The sequence below is a fragment of the Pristiophorus japonicus genome, chromosome 6 (genome assembly GCF_044704955.1).
Source record: "Pristiophorus japonicus isolate sPriJap1 chromosome 6, sPriJap1.hap1, whole genome shotgun sequence".
NCBI lineage: Eukaryota > Metazoa > Chordata > Chondrichthyes > Pristiophoridae > Pristiophorus > Pristiophorus japonicus.
The window spans coordinates 238,495,813-238,511,094 of NC_091982.1; the positions used below are offsets into that span (position 1 = coordinate 238,495,813).

Consider the following 15,282-nt stretch of genomic DNA (forward strand, 5'->3'; position numbering starts at 1 on the left):
ATAGACTGTGGATGCCAGGACAATTGGAGCTTTCATGACTGAGATTGATAGATTTTTGTGAAGTAATGGTATTAAGGGATGTGGAGCAAATGCGGGGAAAATGGAGTTGGAGTAGAGATCAGCCAGGATCTAATAGCATGGTAGAGCTGGCCAGACAGGCTGAATGGCCTCCTCCTGTTCGTAACGTTCCTAGATGGAAATTCTGCAATGGTTCAGGAAACAATGCAGATGCCTTGATGATGGGAGGAGATGGGAAGGAAACTGCAGGGTCTGATGGACTGAATGGCCTCCCTCATCTGGTGATCTTGGTAAGACGAGTGGATAAAATGGTGGGGGGGGTGGGTGCAGGAGAAGAAAATGTGGTTTGGTCCCTTTTACGTCAAATGTTTCCATTTCAAGAGTTGACTCAGTGTTAAGATGCCTTGCACCTTTCAACTGTCAGATTAGCACTTAGTCTCCCATTAACATCAGCCAATTTGAAGTCGCATCTAATTTAAAGATATGCAATCATCAAAGTTTATAACGTTGCTCAACTCCAAACAGCTGAAGAATGTTAATACCATCACTGGTTGCAGCAACCCTGAAAAATGTAACTCACCGCTGTAGACCTGACATTAGTAATGATTGGGCTGTCTTGTAATGATAAGCCGTTCTTTTGAGGTTGTTCTGTCAAGACGAAAACACACATCATCGCATGAATTCATAAGACAAGCAAAGCCTCTCGCTTTTTCCATTCTGGGCTTTTTTATTCCTGAACTTATTTATTCGGGGTCAAAGGGGGGATGGGGTGGAGGGGTCAAAGGGGGGGAGGGGGGGGGGTCAGGGATCAACCTGTCAGCTGCCCACCAGACCCCCATCAGTAGCCTGCCGTTTATCGGAACATAAACGACAGACAATGACAGCTTGTGGTCTGGCATTTTCGTTTTCTTCTTTCACAGAGCCAAGCACGGCTCTCGTGCGCACACGTGGTCACTTGCTCGCACCAAGCTGGCGCACATCAACACCTGAAGCTCAGTCAGGACTGCAGCAGCCGCATGCAGATTTCCTCCGCGGGGTTGAGGTGGGGGGAGGGGGGGGGTGTTGGTAAAACAAAAGCTCCAATGATGTAGGCTCGAGGTTACACAATGCCCCTTGTGAGAGCAGAAACAATCCCGACAATCGGTCGCCAATCAGGCTTGATAGGAATAGACTGTAGCAACCGTGGAAAGCACACAGCAAACATTTCTGAGCATGTTCTGAGTCGCCGAGGTGAAGGACCAGGACCTAAAGTACAGACGCTGTCAAGGTTAAAAAGGGCAGGAGATAAATCAAGTGGAATGGGTGACATCAAGCTTGGGTTTAAAAACTGACGGACAATAGGTGGCAGTGTTAATAGAGGTGTTCAAAATTGTGAAGGGTTTTTGATCGAAAAAGAAAGACTTGCATTTATATAGCGCCTTTCACGACCACTGGACGTCTCAAAGCACTTTACAGCCAATGAAGTACTTTTGGAGTGTAGACCCTGTTGTAATCTGGGAAATGCAGCAGGCAATTTGAACACAACAAGCTCCCACAAACAGCAATGTGATAATGACCAGATAATGATTGAGGGATAAATGTTGGCCAGAACACTGGGGATAACTCCACTGCTCTTCTTTGAAATAGTGTCCATGGGATATTTTACATCCACCTGAGAGAGCAGACAGGGCTTCGGTTTAATGTCTCATCTGACAGACGTCACCTCTGGCAGTGCAGCACTCGGTCAGCACTGCACTGGGAGTGCCAGCCTAGATTTATGCGCTCAAGTCTCTGGAGTGGGACTTTAACCTATAACCTTCTGACTCAAAGGCAAGTGTGCTACCCACTGAGCCACAGCTGACAACAGATGGTGAAAATAAGGAGAAACGGTTTCCACTGGCAGGGGCTCAGTAACCAGAGGACACAGATTTCAGATAATTGGCAAATGAACCAGGGGAATATCGTGGAGAATTTTTTTTTACGCAGCTTGTTGTTATGATCTGGAATTCACTGCCTGCAAGGATGGTGGAAGCAGATTCAATAGTAACTTTCAAAAGGAATTGGATATATACTTGAAAAGAAAAAAAATTGTCAGGCTATGGGTAAAGAGCAGGGGAGTGGGACTAATTGGATAGCTCTTTCACAGAGCCGGCACAGGCACGATGGGCCGAATGGTCTCCTTCTGTGCTGAATCAGTCTACGATTCTGTGAACTCACTAGTGATGAAGATCTGTTTTATTTCTTTTAACTCCAGATCTGATGTGTGTGTTCTGTACGAGACCTCATACTTTACATTTGCTTGCTTGTTCTGTTTACATTACACTGCTTGGAGTGCGAGGGAACGTCATGATCGATTATTTCACAACGTATTTGTGTCTCTGCCCAGGGCACAGCATTGTGATTAAGGAACTCATTAACAGTTGCTCCCATGATACTTGGTGGTGGATGTCAAACAGACCCTAAGTTACATGAGCGGACCCCACAGGAATGTAATTGCACACGCTTAGCAGGAGACCCTCCCTCAAGTGCTGTCACTGGGAGCTACGAAGGGATGCACAGCCAATGTAGTTCAACACAGATAAGTGTGAGCAGTTACATTTTGATAAGAAAAATAAGGAAGTCGCATATTACTTGGAAAATAAGAATCTAAGAAGAACAAAGGGATCTCGAAGTACAAATACACAAATCACTAAAAGTTGCGACACAGGTTAAAACACCATAAAAAAGCAAACCAAGCACTAGGGTTTATTTCTAGAGGGATAGAATTGAAAAGTAGTGAAGTTATGCTAAACCTGTATCGAACTTTGGTTAGACCACACTTGGAGTGCTGTGCACCATTCTGGTCGCCATATTATAAAAAGGATATAGAGGCACTGGAGAGGTTGCAGACAAGATGATACCAGAAATGAGAAGGTATACCTATCAGGAAAGGATGAACAAGCTCTTGAAAAGGGAAGGCTGAGGGGGTGACCTAATACAGTGCTTTAAAATGATAAGATCCTAAAAACATAAGAAATAGGAGCAGGATTATGCCATCGAGCCTGCTCCGTCATTCAATAAGATCATGGCTGATCTAATCAGTTCCACTTCCCTGCCCGCTCCCCATAACCCTTCACTCCCTTATCGCTCAAAAATCTGTCTATCTCCGCCTTAAATATATTCAAAGACCCAGCCTCCACAGCTCTTTGGGGCAGAGAATTCCATAGATTTACAACCCTCTGAGAGAAGAAATTCCTCCCCATCTTAGTTTTAAATGGGCAGCCCCTTATTCTATGTCCCCTAGTTTAGTTTCCCCTATGAGTGGAAATATCCTCTCTGCATCCACCTTGTCGAGCCCCCTCATTACCTTATATGTTTCGATAAGATCACCTCTCATTCTTCTGAACTCCAATGTGCATAGGCACAACCCACTCAACCTAACTTCATAAGTCAAACCCCTCATCTCCGGAATGAACCTACTGAACCTTCTCTGCACAGCTTCCAAAGCAAGTATTTCCTTCCTTAAATACGGAGACCAAAACTGTGCAAACTATTCCAGGTGTGGCCTCACCAATACCCTGTACAGTTGTAGCAGGACTTCTCTGCTTTTATACTCTATCCCCCTTGCACTAAAGGCCAACATTTCATTTGCCTTCCTGATTACTTGCTCTACCTGCATGCTACCTTTTTGTGTTTCATGCACAAGGACTCCTAGGTCCCTCTGTACTGCAGCATTTGGCAATTTTTCTCCATTTAAATTGTAATTTGCTTTTCTATTTCCACTGCCAAAGTGGATAACCTCACATTTTCCCACATTACACTCCACCTGCCAGAATGTTGCCCACTCACTTAGCCTGTCTATATCCCTTTGCAGATTTTGTGTGTCCTCCTTACAATTTGCTTTCCCATCCATCTTTGTATCATCAGCAAACTTGGCTACATTACACTACATTATGAAAGGTTTTGATAGATTGGATACAGAGACAGTGCTTCCACTTGTCGAGAAGAGCATAACGAGGGACCATCAATATAAGATCGTTACCAAGAAATCAGATAGGGAATTCATAAGGAACGTCTTTACCCAGAGAGTGGTGAGAATGTGGAATTCGCTACCACAGGGAGTGCTTGAGGTGACTAGCATAGATGCATTTAAGGGGAGTCTTGACAAGGATATGAGGTAGAAGGGAACAGAAGGTTATGCTGAGAGAGTTAGATGAGGAAAGACAGGAGGAGGCTCGAGTGGAGCATAAACGTCGGCATGGACTGGTTGGGCCAAATGGCCTGTTTCTATGCTATATATCCTATGTAATCCTATGTAGTTCCTATGGCTCCTGTGATAATATTTTAAAAAGTCATAAATATTGCATTAGCTCACTAGTGGTGGGATGTCACGGAGTGTCATAGAATCATAGAATCTTACAGCACAGAAGGAGGCCATTTGGCCCATCATGGCCACGCTGGCTTTCTGAAAGAGCTGTCCAATTCAATCACACACCCAGCTTTTTCCCCATAATCCTGTGTCAGAGTTCGCGCTCCATGCATTTAAAGTGACATAATTGTAGTTTATGGCAGGTTCACCAGGAACGTTCAGTCACCGTCACACTTTCTTTATTAGTCGCCATATGTGCTGCTGAATAACTTTGCGTGACTGTCATATGAGTTACTCTGATGTAGCTTTCAGGCAAGGTTTTCCAATTTTTGATAAATGTTTTTTTTTGCAGCTTAAGTTGGTGATGAATCATCGATGGCCCAATTATATTAGTGACAATGTCCCTTTGTTTTTTCATTGCTGGGATGTGGGTGTGACTGGCAAAGCCAGCATTTATTGCCCATCCCTAGTTGCCCATGAGTGGCTTGCTCAGCCATTTCAGAGGGCAGTTAAGAGTCAACCACATTGCTGTGGGTCTGGAGTCAGATCTAGGTCAGACCGGGTAAAGGCGGCAGATTGCCTTCCCTAAAGGACATTAGTGAACCAGATGGGTTTTTACAACAATCCGGTAGTTTCACCGTCACCATTACTCGTACTAGCCTTTTATTCCCGATTTGTTTAATTAATTGAATTCAAATTCCCCAGCTGCCATGGTGGGTTTTGAACTCTGGGATTACCAGTCCAGTAACATTATCACTATGCTACTGCAGCAAACCAGTCCCACCCACCCTTTTCTTCAACCATGTCTGTCCCACCTGTGACAGAGACTGTAATTCCCGTATCGGACTGTTCAGTCACCTAAGAACTCACATTTAGAGTGGAGCAAGTCTTCCTTGATTTCGAGGGATTGCCTATGATGATAGATGAATGTTCCTTTCAAGGCTAACTGTACAGTTCCATATATTCCTGTAAGTCCGGTTTCCAACGTTCAATATCTGAAGAGTTTAAAAACATCTCTCCAGACGAAATTGGATCAGACAGTGGGTTGAACAGCCTCAATCCAGTTCGTATACGGGCCTGGCTACAGGATGGTTGGTGTGGGACAGGGAAAAATGCCACAGTGCTGCAATCAGGGAGTGTTCTTCTGAGGTTGAAGCTGAGGCATTGTGTTGGCACGCAGTGAAGAAAATAAAGAATCTGCATTGATAATAGCTTGAAAGCTGATAATGTGAAGGTGGGCAAGCAGCTGCCAACAAGGCCCCACAAAACTGCAAATTAAATCTATGACTTGGCAGTTTTGGTGCCATTAATATTGGCCAGCACACCAGGAGAATGCCCTGCCTTTATTCAAAAAGTGCCATGAGATCTTTTATAGTCACTTGAAGAGGCAGCCCGGGCCTTCATGTTCACATCTCGTCCAGAAGCCAGCACCTCTGATAAAGCAGCACTGCACTGAAGTGTCAGCCTGGATTAGGCACTCAATTCCTGAAGTGGGGATTGACCCCACAGCCACCCGACTCAGTGATAAGGCTGCGACCAAGCTCGCCAAGCCGACACCGCATCCAGCCCTGCTGTACCTGATCGGGGAGTGGTTGCCGCTGACAACGGGCGGTGGAAGCAGGAAGCGTTCCATTCCGTGGCACTCGGGGTTGCCAACCCCTCCAGGATTGGGCCTGGAGTCTCCAGGAATCAAACAGGAACCTCCAGGACAGTGCCTCGAGCACAACCCCGGAGAGAAATCACATGTTTGCTGCTTTGATTTTCTTTAAGCACTTTCGTTATAAAAAATATGGAAATAGTGAAAAATGTTTGACTGACTGTCAAGAATCGCCCAATTGGGTAACGAAGAGCCTGTTCATTTTTAACTGGCGGGGCGCCTGGAGGATGGATGTGTTGAGGGACCAATGGCATGGAGCGTAGGGGCGGGGTGGTGGGACAACGGAGGTTATGCGATGAAACCTCCAGAAATGCATCCAACCAGAGTTGGCAACGCTACCTAGCACTAATGACCCTCCGTTTAATCGGCGCACAAAGAAATTGGACAAAGGAGTTCTTTCTACACATTTTGCGATTAACAGGTACTGTACTGAAAGGATTTAATTCATAAGAATGTAAGAAATAGAAGCAGGATTAGGTCATTCGGCCCCTCGAGTCTGCTCAACCATTCAATGACATCATGGCTGATCTTCTATCTCAACTTCACTTTTCTGCACTGTCCCCATATCCAAAAATCTATCGATCTCTGTCTTGAATATACTCAACGACTGAGCCACACAGCCCTCTGGGGCAGAGAATTCCAAAATTCACAACCCTCTCTGAGGGAAGAAATTTCTCCTCATCTCAGTCCTAAATGGCCCACCTCTTATTCTGAGACTGTGACCCCTGGTTCTAGACTACCCAGCCAGAGGAAACATCCTCCCTACATCTATTCTGTCAAGCTCTGTAAGAATTTTGTATGTTTCAATGAGATTACCTCTCATTTTTCTAAAATTTAAGGAATATAGCTGGAGCATGGGGGTGGAGTGGTGGGACAATGGAGGTTATGCGATGAAACCTCCAGAAATGCATCCAACCAGAGTTGGCAACGCTACCTTGCACTAATAACCCTTCATTTAATTGGCACACCAAACAATTGGACAAAGGAGTTCTTTCTATACATCTTGCATTTAACATGTTCCGCACTGAAAGGGCTTAATTCAATAAGTTTGAAGACACATTATAAAATCTATTGCACCATCTGTCAGGCAGACACTTAACTTTGCACCTAGGATGTGCACAGACATGCTGCAGCTTCCAGCAGTTGGCCAAATTATGGTTGTTTATCGATCCTGCAGGCCTGCTCTGCAGATCACGTGTTTAGACCAGTCAGGGCATTTGAACGGAACATGCCTCATTCAAACTTTTGTTCACCTGGGGAGAACCGCCAATGTTAAATATGCCAAGCCATGCCAAGCTCTGCCGTCATGGCAGCTCGATTGATGTTGGAGATGTTACTGGTCAAACCTTTGTTAACTGAATATTCTGTACAGAACAGGCATTGCTTAAATATGGCTATGTGAATATATATTGTCCAATCTCCCACAATGCTGCAAATGGTAAGCAAGAGGACGCGCTGTTTTATAACTTGCATGTTGAGCTGCTAACGCATTGTTTCGAAGTGTGATTTGTACAGAAGGCTTTGGAAAAAGTTCCACACAAATGTCATGTGTGCACCTGTGAGTATGCTCATAGGGCTGCTGGGCATGGCCAAGGGGGCCATCAGCTGGTCCAGGCAGCGGGCGGTCGAGGGGGTCGTTCAGCCCGACTGCCTGCCTCTCTTCCACAGTTACATCCGAGCCAGGGTGTCCCTGGAGATGGAGCACGCGTTGTCCACCGGTACGCTCGCGGCCCTCCGTGAGAATTGGGCACCGGAGGGACTGGAATGCACCATCACCGCCGGGAACATGATTTGAATTTAATTTGATAAAGTTCCCGTTAATTTGGATTGCTGTGCTCTAGTGCCCTTTAAAAAAGGGGTACTTGATTTAAACTCAAAATAGTTGAAAGATCCTCATTAAACCTTCATTGTTAAAAAGTTTCATTTCTAATTTGTTGGTTTTAGTGCCCCTTTAATAAGGGGGCACTTGATTTATAGGTTCAACTTAAAATAGTTATCGAGTTGTTGCATTGTGAATGGCTTAACAAGTCACGTGATGGTCACAAGACTCAATAAAACCCCCGTTAGTTGGTCATCCACAATGAGGTATGCAGTTGGGAGCATAGTGGATGAACTGGTAATGTGTAGTGTGATTGTTAAACCTTTGTTAATAAACTAACTAATTCTTAATAGCAATGTGTTGCTATGAATTCTTATGCAAACAACCCATGAAGCAAATACATTACAAGAGAGAGATCATTAGCAAAATTAAAGGCTCATGGAACTGGAGGTAACCTTGTCACATGGGTTGGAAAATTGTTGGGAGATAGAAGTCTGAGAGTAGAGGTAAGTTCTCTGATTGATGGATTGTGACAAGTGCTGTTCCCCAGGTTTCAGTACCGAGACAACAGCTTTTTACCATATATGTTAATGGCTTGGATGAAGGGACAGAAAGTTGCATATCCAAATTTGCAGATTACAGTAAATAATGTGTATGGGAGGAAAATGGTACAAAGGGACATAGACAGACTAAGTGAGTGGGCAAAACTATAGCAGATAGAGTTCAAGCCTTTATTGCAAAGGGGATGGAGTATACAAGCAGGGAAGTCTTGCTACAGCTATACAAGGTATTGGTGAGGCCACACCTGGAATACTGCATGCAGTTTTGGTTTCACTAGGTTGATTCCCGGGATGAGGGGGTTGACTTATGAGGAAAGGTTGAGTAGGTTGGGCCTCTACTCATTGGAATTCAGAAGAATGAGAGGTAATCTTATTGAAATGTATAATATTATGAGGGGGCTTGACAAGGTGGATGCAGAGAGGATGGGGGAGACTAGAAATAGAGGGCATGATCTTAGAATAAGGGGCCATCCACTAAAAACAGAAATTAGGAGAAATTTCTTTTCTCAGAGGGTTGTAAATCTGTGGAATTCGCTGCCTCAGAGAGCAGTGGAAGCTGGAACATTGAATAAATTTAAGACAGAAATAGACAGTTTCTTAAATGATAAGGGAACAAGGGGTTATGGGGAGCGGGCAGGGAAGTGGAGCTGAGTCCATGATCAGATCAGCCATGATCTTATTGAATGGCGGAGCAGGCTCGAGGGGCCGTATGGCCTACTCCTGTTCCTATTTCTTATGTTCTTATGTTCAATGTGGGGAAGTGTGAGGTCACTTTGGAGTTGAGACAGTCAAATGGAATATTTTCTTAATGGTGTGAGACTAGGATTGGTGGAGAAGCAAATAGATTTAGGTATACATGTACACAAATGACTAAAAAACTACTTTACTTAGAAAGACTGGTGAAATGGGCAGTCACATGGAAGATGAAATTTAACGCAGAGAAGTGTGAAGTGATTCATGGTGGTAGGAAGAATGAGGAGAGACAATATAAACTAAAGGGTACAATTCTAAAGTGAAAGCACATACACAAATCGTTGAAGGTAGCAGGACAAGTTGAGCAGGCTGTTAACACATACAGGATCCTTGGCTTTACAAACAGCGGCTCAGGGTAAAAAATTAAGGAAGTTATTCTAATTCTTCAGAAATCCCTGGTGAGGCCCCAGCTGGAGTATTGTTTCCAATTCTGGGCACCGCACTTTAGGAAGGATGTCAAGGCCTTGGAGAGGGAGGAGAGGAGATTTAGTAGAATGGTACCAGGGTTGCGGGCCTTCAGTTACGTGGAGACATTAGCTAGAGTAAATAAGGTAAGACTGTTTCCAGTGCCAAGAAGGGTGGTTAACGAGAAGACACAGATTTATTATTGGCAATTGGCAAAAGACCCAGAGGGGACATGAGGAGAATTATTTTCATGCAGCGAGTTGTTACAATCTGGAACGCGCTGCTTGAAAGGGCGGTGGAAGCAGATTCAAGAGTAACTTTGAAAAGGGAATTGGATAAACACTTGAAGGGGGAAAATCTGCAGGGTTGTGGGGAAAGAGCTGGGGAGGGGGACTAATGTTCCCCCTAATTTTAAATTCGGGTGCCAGTCCCTTTAACGCTGTGCGGGCCTTTCAAAGATTCGTGCATGCATAAAATTTCACATCTGACAAGTTGGTCCCGGCCACGCAGCTCAGCGGGAATGTTGAGTGGGATTAATCGGAGAGCTCTTTCAGAGAGCCAGCACAGGCACGATGTGCTGTATCATTCTATGATTCTATTGGTATAAAAACCCAAATGGAACGTTGGCCATTATCTCAAGGGTGAGCAAGTGAGACTTCTTATATTGCTATTGTTATTGAGGGAGTGCAGCGAAGGTTCACCAGACAGATTCCCGGGATGGCAGGACTGACATATGAAGAAAGACTGGATCGACTAGGCTTATATTCACTGGAATTTAGAAGAATGAGAGGGGGTCTCATAGAAACATATAAAATTCTGACGGGATTGGACAGGTTAGATGCAGCAAGAATGTTCCCGATGTTGGGGAAGTCCAGAGCCAGGGGTCACAGTCTAAGGATAAGGGGTAAGCCATTTAGGAACGAGATGAGGAGAAACTTCTTTACTCAGAGAGTTGTGAACTGTGGAATTCTCTACCACAGAAAGTTGTTGAGGCCAGTTCATTAAATATATTCAAAAGGAGTTAGATGTGGCCCTTATGGCTAAAGGGATCAAGGGGTATGGAGAGAAAGCAGGAATGGGGTACTGAAGTTGCATGATCAGCCATGATCATATTGAATGGTGGTGCAGGCTCGAAGAGCCGAATGGCCTACTCCTGCACCTATTATCTATGTTTCTATGTTTCTATAGCCTCTTGGTCAGACCCCATCTGGAGTACTGTATTCAGTGTTGGGCACTGAACCTCAGAAAGGATATATTGGCCATGGAAGGGGTAGCCCAGTGTGCCCATCCGTGATCTGCAGCTGGCAGTTCTGGGCGGCTTTAACAGCTGGGCCTCATTAGTATGCCACTTGCCGACTTATAATTGGGGGGAGGCGGTGACTCAAAGTTCCTTCAAGGGTCTGGGGGAGCATCCCTTATTATTAAAACTCACCGTACTGGCTCTGGCTCCTGCTCGCATCAGGTTTGACCTGACGAGAAAGGCACCACTGCACCCACTACTCACCCACTCAGGTCTCACCTCAGCAGCACCTCCCAAACCCGCGACCTCTACCACCTAGCAGGAGAATGGTAGCAGGCACATGGGAGCATCATTCACCTCCATGTTCTCCCTCCAGGCCATACACAATCCTGACTTGGAAATATATCGGCTGTTCCTTCATCGTCGCTGGGTCAAAATCCTGGAACACCCTCCCTAACAGCACTGTGGGAGCACCTTCACCACACGGACTGCAGCGGTTCAAGAAGGCGGCTCACCACCACCTTCTCAAGGGGCAATTAGGGATGGGCAATAAATGCCAGCCTTGCCAGCGACGTCCAAAATTTGACACCGAGCCGCAGAAGGAGATAGTAGGACATATGCCCAAAATAGCTAATCGGGCCCTGATGATATTATCAGACCCGATTTGCATATTTAAAGAGGACGCACTGGCTTGGGTCAGGCGTCCTTGTGACCTGTTATTTAAAGTCGCAGTCGACCAGATCAGGATGGGAAAGAAATGGTTACATGACCCCTTCACCCCGTGCTCCATCTTAACTGGTGAAAAACAGGGGGGGGGGGGGGGGGTGTGGCAATTAATATTGACCCCTATATTATTTAAATCAATTTCTATTAGCTTTCAAAACATTTTGATACAGTGAAAGACAACATTTGCATTTATATAGCGCCTTTCACATTGTCAGGTAGTCACAAAGTGTTTCAGAGCCAATGAAATACTTTTGACGTGCAGTCCCTGTTGTTTTGTAGGCAATCAGTGAAATCCAAAGATAAGAAATGTACAATGTCATCACTGTGAGATATAATCTTACATTTAAAACAACTAGTAAGGGGCGAAAAAGGCTGCTTAAATTTTGGACATTCTTATTTTTGTGTTTTTTTTTTACCAATTTCCTCTTCTCCTGTGGCTTGCGATATGGCTCCACCGGGGGCCCCCAGGTACCACGCACAAGTGGTCACTCTTCATGTATAAGTAAGTGTGGAGAGTGAGTTTTGCCAGGTTACTGAACCATGCGGCACATCACAGCCACGTCCAATTCTGTCCTCCTCACACCATATCCACACACACAAACAATGTCCATATCAGGCCCCTGGATAGCAGTCAGGAGCAGGAGCACTGGCTCACTTACTTCTTCCGCGACTAAGGCGGGGTGGGCGGCGGGGGTGGGGGGGGAGGGCGGAGTGGCGGGGGAGCAGGGTGTGGCCAAATGTAGAGAACCTTACACCACTCTCGCTGAAACTAGTGAACTCAGTACAGATCAGGAATTGAACCTTCGTGTCTGTACACTTCAGTTGCTGGACAAGCTGAGTATTGTGTGCAGTTTTGGTCTCCTTACCTAAGAAAGGATATACTTGCCATAGAGGGAGTGCAGCAAAGGTTCACCCGACTGATTCCTGGGATGGCAGGACTGTTGTATGAGGAGAGATTGGGTCGACTAGGCCTGTATTCACTAGAGTTTAGAAGAATGAGAGGAGATCTCATTGAAACGTATAAAATTCTGACTGGGGTTGGATAGACTTGATGCGGGGAGGATGTTTCCCCTGGCTGGGACATCTAGAACAAGGGGTCACAGTCTCAGGATACGGGGTCGGAAATTTAGGACCGAGATGAGGAGAAATGTTTTCACTCAGAGGGTGGTGAACCTGTGGAATTCTCTACCACAGAAGGCTGTGGAGGCCAAGTCACTGAATATATTTAAGAGGGAGATAGATAGATTTCTAGAGACAAAAGGAATAAGGGATATGGAGAAAAAGCAGGAATATGGTGTTGAGATAGAGGATCAGCCGTGATCATATTGAATGGCGGTGCAGACTCGAAGGGCTGAATGGCCTACTACTGCTACTATTTTCTATGTTTCTATGTTTCTACGTTCAAGCTATCATTCTTGATTTTTTTGATTACAGTGCTCCGTTTCCTCCCAAGCTCTCGGTTAGATTCCAAATGGGCAAGAGTTGTGCGGGTGGGCTTCTCTCGTCTCCTTGGCCTCTACCGTGATCTCTTCATGCTTTGTTTTTCCAATTCTAGACTCCATTTTGATATAGTCAACGCAATGCAAGGCCAGGGGGCCATTAATGTCCCAGTCACCCGTGGCCTTCAGTGAACTTGCTGCTCCTGAGCCCTCCGGGTGTCTGTACCTGACTCGCCCTGACATTGGGATAGTGGAAAATCTGGGATTCACAGCTGCTTTCCTCTCCTTTGCTTGCATCCTGCAAAAAGATGACTAGGAAACCCTATTAGTGGGGAGGACTGTTCAAGCTTCCATTAAAGGGCACTGTGAAAGTAGAGCTATTACATAGAAACATAGAAAATAGGTGCAGGAGTAGGCCATTCGGCCCTTCTAGCCTGCACCGCCATTCGATGAGTTCATGGCTGAACATGCAACTTCAGTACCCCATTCCTGCTTTCTCGCCACACCCCTTGATCCCCCTAGTAGTAAGGACTTCATCTAACTCCTTTTTGAATATATTAAGTGAATTGGCCTCAACAACTTTCTGTGGTAGAGAATTCCACAGGTTCACCACTCTCTGGGTGAAGAAGTTTCTCCTCATCTCGGTCCTAAATGGCTTACCCCTTATCCTTAGACTGTGACCCCTGGTTCTGGACTTCCCCAACATTAGGAACATTCTTCCTGCATCTAACCTGTCTAAACCCATCAGAATTTAAAATGTTTCTATGAGGTCCCCTCATATTAAGCGTGCAACTTGCTAAAAGAGAATTATTCAATAGAATTATTGTTCCAGTAATGTCTCCTTCCTCATCCTGTGAGAGGTGCCTGGCCTCCACTTAGTATGCCCACTGTTACATAATTGAATTCAGGAGCTAATTGTGAAGGGCATCACTGTACCAAAACAATAAAGTGGCAAATCATCCCATGGTGCTTCACAAGAGTGTTATCAGACAAAATTTGACACCCATCCGAGTGAGGAGATATTAGGACAGATGACCAAAGGTTTGGTCAAAGAAATCGGTTTTGAGGAGCGTCTTAAAGGAGGAGAGAGAGGTAGAGAGACAAAGAGGTTTGGGGAGGGAATTGCAGAGCTCAGGGCCCAGGCAGCTGAAGGCACAGCCACCAATGTTGGGGCAATGGAAATCGGGGCTGCTCAACAGGTCAGAATTGGTTGACGCAGAGTACTCGGAGGGATCTAGGGCACATAAGAGAAGAGCATAAGAAATAGGAGCAGGAGTAGGCCATTTGGCTCCTCGAGCTTGCTCCGCCATTCAATAAGATCATGGCTAATCTGATCTTGGCCTCAACTCCACTTCCCCGCCCGCTTCCCATAGCCCTTCACTCCCTCATCGTTCAAAAATCTGTCTATCTCTACCTTAAATACATTCAATGACCCAGCCTCCATAGCTCTCTGAGGCAGAGAATTCCAAAGATTCACAACCCTCAGAGAGAAGAAATTCCTCCTCATTTCCGTTTTATTCTGAAATTTTTCCCCCTAGTTCTAGATTCCCCCACGAGAGGAAACATCCTCTCTGCACCTACCCTGTCAAGCCCCCCACAATCTTATACCTTTCAATAAGATCGCCTCTCTTGACACAGGGTTTAGTGCTCATTATCTAACAGAATGAATCTAAACGAGCTGCCCATCAATAGTGCAACTAAGCAGTGTGTTGCTTGCATTACCTGTAGACCTGACAAATCTTTTGGCTCCCTCCAGCACCTGTGGGCAGGTTTCATTCATTTCTTTCCAAGTAAAAGGGAAACCTGTTCGACCAAATCCTCGGGCTCGGAATTTTCGGTGACTCATCGGAGGCAGGCGCAAGAGCAGACTTGCTGGTGGGCATGCTGCATCTGCCCCAGGCTGAGGGGTTAGTTGCCAGGGGAATAGGGGTCAGAGGATATAGTTTTAGGTGCACTTAGCCACAGCTCACCATGGTGGCTTAGCTCCAAGGGTGGTGGGCGTGGCGCGTGCAATTGGCTCCCTGCACACTTAGATGTTGCAAAATAAACCAGGCAGTATTAACTGAACAAACGTTACCACGTTTAGGCACCAAAATCATTGGAAATAAAATTGCGGTGTGATTGATTCTGATGAATCTGGTCAAAAGAATTCCTCTCCTGCCAATAAATCAGACAAGCAACATGCAACTATTTTGGGGCCTAAAATTATCAACATTAACCTTTCGAGTACTGAAGGATATTTTTGGAGCTTTTACATTCACAGTTTTTTTGGCAAGACACTCACTTGCTAAAGTATCTTCATATCTTCCGCTTTCTTAAGTCATCATCATCATAGGCA

At 45.4% G+C, this 15,282-nt stretch overlaps 1 protein-coding gene across 2 annotated transcripts in view; it reads left to right on the forward strand.

Moving 5' to 3' along the window:
• The window catches only part of mbnl1 (muscleblind-like splicing regulator 1), a 367,597-nt gene that overhangs the window by 84,172 nt on the left and 268,143 nt on the right, over nucleotides 1-15,282 (forward strand). The gene's annotated exons all lie outside the window — the stretch shown is intronic.